Below are 7,428 nucleotides of genomic sequence, written 5' to 3'. Positions count from 1 at the left end.
GAGCTACTTGTCTCTTTTATATGTCTTTTTTTGATATTATGACTAGAGATTGTTGAACAGGGTTATTTATATTTTTCCAAAAACCTTGAATTATTTTGATTTTTGGATGAGTTCCTCCTAGCAAAAAACTGGTTTAAAGCAGCATTTTGCAACATCAATCCAAATGCTTGTTTTGTGCCTAACAAACAAGCACTATAGAACATATATTCTTTCTCAGTTAACTATTAAATGGTAAAGCTAGGGTACATTGTTGAATATGGTTTGTAAAACTGCTTTTTTTCTCTACCAGTTCTCTTATTGAGGAAGCCCTCCATGAATGCATCTCATGATTTTATATAGATAAGAGAGTGGACATTGGTTGTATTGATATTCTCTTAATCATCTTTTATTAGTATTAATTAGGCCTGAGATTTTTTTTTTCACATCTTTGAATTCTTCTTTTTATTTCAGTCCCCCCCCACCATGCCCTCCAAACATAATTCTCCTCTCTATACAGATCATCCAATCCAGCTGCTTTTACCATCTCTGCTCTCTTTAGAGCTATTTCTTCTATAGATATAGCCTCTATGAGCACATCCAAGACTGTGACATTAGGGTCCAAGTTTGGAGGTTTCATTGTCCTTGGTGGATAAAATAATTTGTCATGATTATTTTTGCAAATTTTTTCCCTATCTTTCTTCTGTTTGTTGTCCTTCCAATTTCATTTCTAAATTCCCCTGGGATGACTTTGTTTAGCTAGATATCTTGCCAAACTTTTTAAAAATTGGTTTTTATCCTCCCTGCTTCTCCCTGTTTTATGAGACAATGCTGCCCATAATTGTCCATCATTCTTATTTTTAAAATTTACAAATGAGTTTATATTTTAACTCAATATTGCCTTTGGCAGCCATTTATTTGGCAGGTAAGTCAGATGTTTGCTGACTAATATGCTTTCTGGACTCCTTTTGGTCCCCTTATAGTGTTGACTAATTTACATTGGTTAAACTTCTGACTGACTGATGACTGATGTCATTATTTTTATTTTCTGCTTTCTATCTCTGATCATCAATTGCTTGTTCAGATTGTTTAAGTTGTTCGATTTTATCTTTTTTCTCATTATTTTTCATTTTGCTAATTCTGAATCATAACTGACTCAGAAATAACTCCCACAGAAACAAATCTTTTTCTATCAAAATATAATCAATTTTGTTCTTTATTGTATTTCCTTGTGTTAACTTTGGCCAGAGTCTATTAATTTTTTCCCAAAGATATTGTTCTTGATATAATAGCTTGAGGCTTCCATGTCATTTCCATGTCTCTCTTTGTTCCTAAACCATATTTTGTTTTTCAAATTAAATCTAAAATGTCATCTCCTCCATGAGCCTGCCTAGAGGAATGGCATTTCCCTGTCATCTTGGCTATTTATTCTTTTTTTTTTTTTTTTTTTTACCATTTCCTACCCTTCCCCAATTATGTATTTGAATGTTCATTCAGTAGTACTATGTGTAAGACACAATGATAGATGTTGGGGTTAAAAAAACATAATTCTTAAGAAGTTTGCATTCTATTAGATGGAATTGAAATGCAAAAAGATAAATATAATATAAGATAATGAATGGAGGATAAAAGAGACAGTATCAGAGGTGAGTTGGAGGCAGCTCCTATAAGTTGAGAAAACTGATGACTAAATTTCCAGTATACCATGAAAACTGGTAAACACTACAAATCAGGATTGATTTAATGTTTTGTTTATTATCTAGGTTTAAGAAAGAGATGGATAAAATATTAATAATGATTAACTTTTTTAAAAGTGTGTCCTGAATTTTCTTAGTTTTTTTGTCTTTTGTGTATTTATTATTTTACAGCAGAATTGCCCAACACAGATAATCATAACTACCAAATAGTCAGCTTTGTGAAATAATATATTTAGTGCTTAAGGAAAAAATGGGAGACATGATTTTTTTAAAATAAATACTTAAACAGAGATTTATGGTCCTATAAAAGAGCATTTAAAGTAGATCGTCAGGGCAGCTAGGTGGCACAGTGGATAGAGCATGGGCCCTGGAGTCAGGAGTACCTGAGTTCAAATCTGACCTCAGACACTTAATAATTACCTAGCTGTGTCGTCTTGGGCAAGCCACTTAAACCCATTGCCTTGCAAAAAAAAAAAATAAATAAAGTAGATGGTCTAAGATTATCTGCTTCCTTGGACCCACAGCAACTGTTATTTTTTCTAAAAACCAATAGAATCATCATCAGTTCCATTGTGAATAATGTATCACATAAATGAGTCCCTTTTACTAAGGGTTTTTTCCTGGTTTCTCTATAAATATGATCTGACCTAGATAAAACAACAACAGGAATTTCTTAAAGCTCAATGGTCCAAAATGTTAAGTATGGTCAAGTATTCTACATGATCTATTTTTACTGTTTCCATTTTTAGTTGGGATGTACTTAGATTACTTTCTTCCATTCATCACGCAGGACAAGCATGAAAACTCCATCCATGCCTCTTAGAACACTGGATCAGGCATCCTTGAAGAAAGCTTTGCCACCCTCATCTTTAGCAATCTTCCTCCAACAGTCAATTGCCTCAGTGTGAATAATTTCAGCTCCTTTGCATCAAGACTGCATTATCATTCGCCACCTTACTGTATCAAAGAGATAGGAGCCTACACCTGTTACAGCGGGTTGTTCAATTGTTCAATCATCCCACTTACCACAATATATGTATTCTCAAATCTGGGAGCATTCCTTTTTGTTGTATAATAGATTCCAAAGTAGGCTACTCTATAGATAATGATACCCTGTACTGAAACACCAAAACTTTGATACAAGCCACAAATTCCATTAGACTTGGTGATTTTCACAAGGTAATCTCCCAGACTTTGAATCTCTCAGGTCTGGATTTCCCAACATCAGCTGCCAAGTGAGTTCTAAATCCAAGGGATAGAAAAAAGCAGAGAGCTCTGGTTGCAACACCAAAAGTAAGATTGCCAGTAAAATACCTCCAAAATTGTGTGTGCTTGTCCACTCCTTCCCAAAACATCTGCTTATACTTATCCTTAAGGGCAAAGGGACTGGGTGTGGAAATATCCGATGACAATTGCTAAGTTACTCCCCCCCTCCCTCAAAAGAAAAGCATCCTTTGGAATTCCAACTATAAAATCCTTTATGTCTTTATACTGCTTATCTGCAGCTATTTGTTTACTTGCATGCCGCACCTGTAATAGTTCTTGATGGGGCCATTGCAGTCTTAGAGATAGCAGCAATGATACCACCAGCCAAGAAGTCCTTGGCAAAAGTAACAGCCTGTTCCATCACAATTACAGAGGGAGAAGGTGTTGGAATTGGAGGAAGAAAGCAGTAAGAAAGGGTCGAAAACTGAGGAACTCATTGTTATCTGCACAGTGACTTGCTATATAACTTGGATTGAAAAAAAGCTAGTCAGTTGTTAAACATTTAAAAAAAGACCTGGATTAGCCCACCAAATATTACACAAAAATTAGAGGAAGGCAGAGAACACCAGTAACTTGGGATCTAAGAAAACAACACAGGTTATGATGATGATAATGATGATGAGAAATGGCATCTGAGTCAAACCTTGAAAAAAAAATAAGGAATTTGAAAGGTGGGAGATGTAGATGGAGGCCTGTAAAAATTCTCAGAGTTGGGTTTTGTAATGCTGAATTTGAGGAATGCCTAGTAGTCTAGTTTGTGTGACAGACTTAAGAGTGTATGAAGGTGAGTACTGAACACATAGGCCAGAAATGTAGTTTGGAGTTAGATTGTACAAAGTTTCAAAGGTCAGGCTAAGAAATTTCCATTTTACCCTTATTGTTGTTTGCCTTTTGTTTTCGAAGACTAGTGACATCATGGGTGATATCTTGTCTTTTGTGTAAATTAGATTTAAGTGAGGCAAAGCTGCATAAAATCATTAGCCTCCCTTTCTCTTCCAGAATCATTGAAGTCCAATGGCAATACAAAAGTCAGGGCAATGGCCCAGGATGCAATGAATGACCTTGACATCTTCAATGTCTTACCAAACTCAAAGTGTCCCACAGGGTCTGCTTTAGCTGTCTTCATGGGACAAATTGTTCTCATCTACCCATTTTGGGGGTAGATATCCTCAATCTGGTGAGTTGTTTATCCTCAACCTGGGGTGTGGCGGCTGTGCATGCCATAACTTCTTAGAGCCATGGTAGGATAATTGAAAGAACTGAACTTATAGGTCATCTAGTCCATTAAATGCAGAAATCTATTTTATATAACTGTCTACTCTTTGCTTGAATATCTCCAATTACAGGTAACTTATTACTTCATAGATTACTCCATGATTAGTCAGCTCTAATTGTTAGGAAGTTTTTCCTTGTACTGATCAATAATTTTTCCTTCTTCCCATTTCTTTTAATTTTATTCTCTGGACCAAAAAGAAGGATGGAAAGAAAGAATGAAACAAGGCGTTTATTAAGTACCTATTATGTCCTAAAAGCTTCACCAATATTATCTGATTTGATCCTCACAACAACCTTGGGGGGTAGGTGCTATTGTTAACCTTATTTTACAGTTGATAAAACTGAGCCAGACAAAAGTGAAATGACTAGCCCAAGATCACATAGATAAGAATTGTCAGAGGTTGAATTTGATCTTGGGTTTTTTCTTACTCTGGGTCTAATACTCTATCCATTGAACCACCAACTGCCTCTAGTCTCTGGATACTCTCTTGACTTCTTCCCAGAAAGTTAAGTCCAAAAACAAAATCCCAGAGGTCTAGGGAACTCTGGATAGTTTACCTGCCATGGTAACCCATGGGAGACAGAAAGGTAAGGTTCTGGGGGAAGGAGACAGTCCAAGCCTGAGGGATTCAATTCTATCCCCTTTCCAAAAGAGAAAGGGGGGGGGGGGGTAATAGAAAGGAGTGAATATCTGTCAACTCACTTTTTCTTTCAAAGTATCTGCTGATTACCTTGAGCTAGAGTCCAAAGCATGTTTGTAGACAGCAAAGGAAGAACCAGGAGGGAGATACTGAAAATGAGAGAAAGAGAGACAGAGAGAGACAGAGAGACAGAGAGACAGAGAGAGAGAGAGAGAGAGAGAGAGAGAGAGAGAGAGAGAGAGAGAATAAATTTTCAAAGAAGATAAGAGGGAACAGGATAGTCTTGGCAAAGAGAACGTCCACTTTACAGAACTTAAGAAATAAGTAAAAGGTCTAAAAGGATTTATGGGTACAATTTCAATATGATGGTGCAATATAAATTTTGAAAAAAACTGAATCAATTTTAAGCCCCTACCCCTAAGTGCTGTTCTGACTGTACCTGTTCATACACAGCTCTAGCACCTTTGTTGCCTCCTTGCATGCCCCACTACAGTAATCTATTGGAACCTTATTAGCTATGATGAGATATTCTCAAACACCTACAAGAATCTTGAGATCAAGAATTGGGCATTGCTTGGAGGTAGAGAACATGGTCAGTAGATACTCATTGGTGAAATCACTTCTGCTGATTATCCTAAGATTAAAGGATGCCATTTGTAATCTCTGGAGTTGATATTGTAATGGTAGTAGCTGCTTCACAAAAAAGTTCCACAAAAAGTACATCTAAGATAAGATGAAACCTATCTAAGACACATTTGAAGAACAGAAACCAGAGTAAAATCCGTATCTATTATTAGTTATTTATAAGGTCTCTTCCAATAAAATGCATATTCCATGTAGAGAGAAACTGAGTTTTTTGCCTTTCTTTGGATAACCAGAACTTAACTCAATGTCCAACACAATAGAAAGCACTAGCTGATTGACTGACTCACCAGAGACAGAGAATACAGAGGGAATAGACATTGTATCAATGCATGTCCTGATATATTCCATGTAAGCTTGCTTCCAGTTTCAACAGCAGCCTGCCCTCTAGCCTAAAATAGCCCCATATCCCCAGGATCTACAAAGTATGCAAAGGAAAGGGGGAAGGGGATAGGTAGCAGGCTAAGGAGAATGTTCATTAAATAAGGAACTTTGGGGGCGGCTAGGTGGCGTAGTGGATAAAGCACCGGCCTTGGAGTCAGGAGTACCTGGGAACTGCAGAATAAGTCAAATCTAGCTATGCTAATGTAAAAAACTAACACTTCTTTAGGGGGAAGTCTTTCATCCAGGCAGCATGGTGACATGATTGGACTTCCATGAGGATTGTATAACTCCATTTATGATTTTCATTAAAAATGGCTTAGAAATGGAAACAAATTCAACTTGTCACTATGGGTCACCTCTTAATATAACTTTCTGATATTTTTCTCATCTACACAACACTAGCTAGGACTTAGACAAACTTAAACTGTCATTTTCACCTTTGTTCTTATTTTTACCCTGATTTTTTTTTGAAATGGAGACATTGTTTAAAAAACCTGACATGTAGATTGTCTAATATAATATGCATTGGAACAGTTAGGTGGTGCAGTGGATAGAGCACCCTCCCTGGAATCACCCTCTCTGGAATCAGAAGAACCTGAGTTCATATCTGGCCTCAGATGCTTAAAAATTACTTAGCTGTGTGACCTTGGACAAGTCACTTAACCTTATTACCTTGCAAAAAATAAAACCAAAATTAAAATAATTTGTATTTAAACCCATTTGAGAAAATTCCTCTTTGTCTAATTTTTTTAAGTTCAAATTCCAATAATTTGCTACAATGTACCTCAAGGTTCATTGTAGAAATCATTCCCTAGCCTTAGTTTATTTCATACTAAGACAGTCTTTAGGTATAACTTTCTCCAGTTGATTCTTCTAAAAATAGAATCTAAATTCTTTATCTAATTAAATCTGACTTGAATAAGAAGGGGGATGCTCACAAATGGTTCAGCAATATGAAATGCTACTTTTTATATTTTGTTTCTCCATCTATAAACTGAAGTAGAGTTAACTTTGGTAGAGCTGACTGCCTCCAAAACAAAAAAAGCAAATGAAGAAAGGAATGCAAGAAAGAGGGAAGAAAGGAAGAAACAATTAATGAACAAACTGAATGTGACTTTAGTAAGACATAGAAGGAGATAAAATTTTTTACTTATCTGTTATATGTTAATTCACTCATTTCTACTTTGTTAAATGATAAAATTGTGGCAGATAGCTAATATGTTGAATAAGAGGATCAGGATTCAGGTAGATAGTAATAAGCTAGAATGTTGGGCCAAACCTAGTGAAATGAAACATTGTAGGGAGAAATTAAAAGTTAGTTTCAGAAAATCAACTTCCTAAATAAACTATATGAGGAATGGGTAACTTACTGTTAATATTCCTGTACACTTACTCATATCTGAAAAAATCTGGAGATTTTAGTAGATGTCAAGTCAACCAGAAAGTGAGTGCTATTTTAGATTGCATTAGTAACCAGATTGAAGAAGGCAATAGTCCCACAGTCCTCTGTTCTGATTTGAGTATGTCTGGAATATTTTTAGTTTCTA

Source organism: Macrotis lagotis, chromosome 4, assembly GCF_037893015.1.
Source record: "Macrotis lagotis isolate mMagLag1 chromosome 4, bilby.v1.9.chrom.fasta, whole genome shotgun sequence".
Lineage (NCBI taxonomy): Eukaryota > Metazoa > Chordata > Mammalia > Peramelemorphia > Peramelidae > Macrotis > Macrotis lagotis.
The sequence above is the reverse complement of the archived record's forward strand: the minus strand, read 5'-3'. Positions refer to the sequence as shown.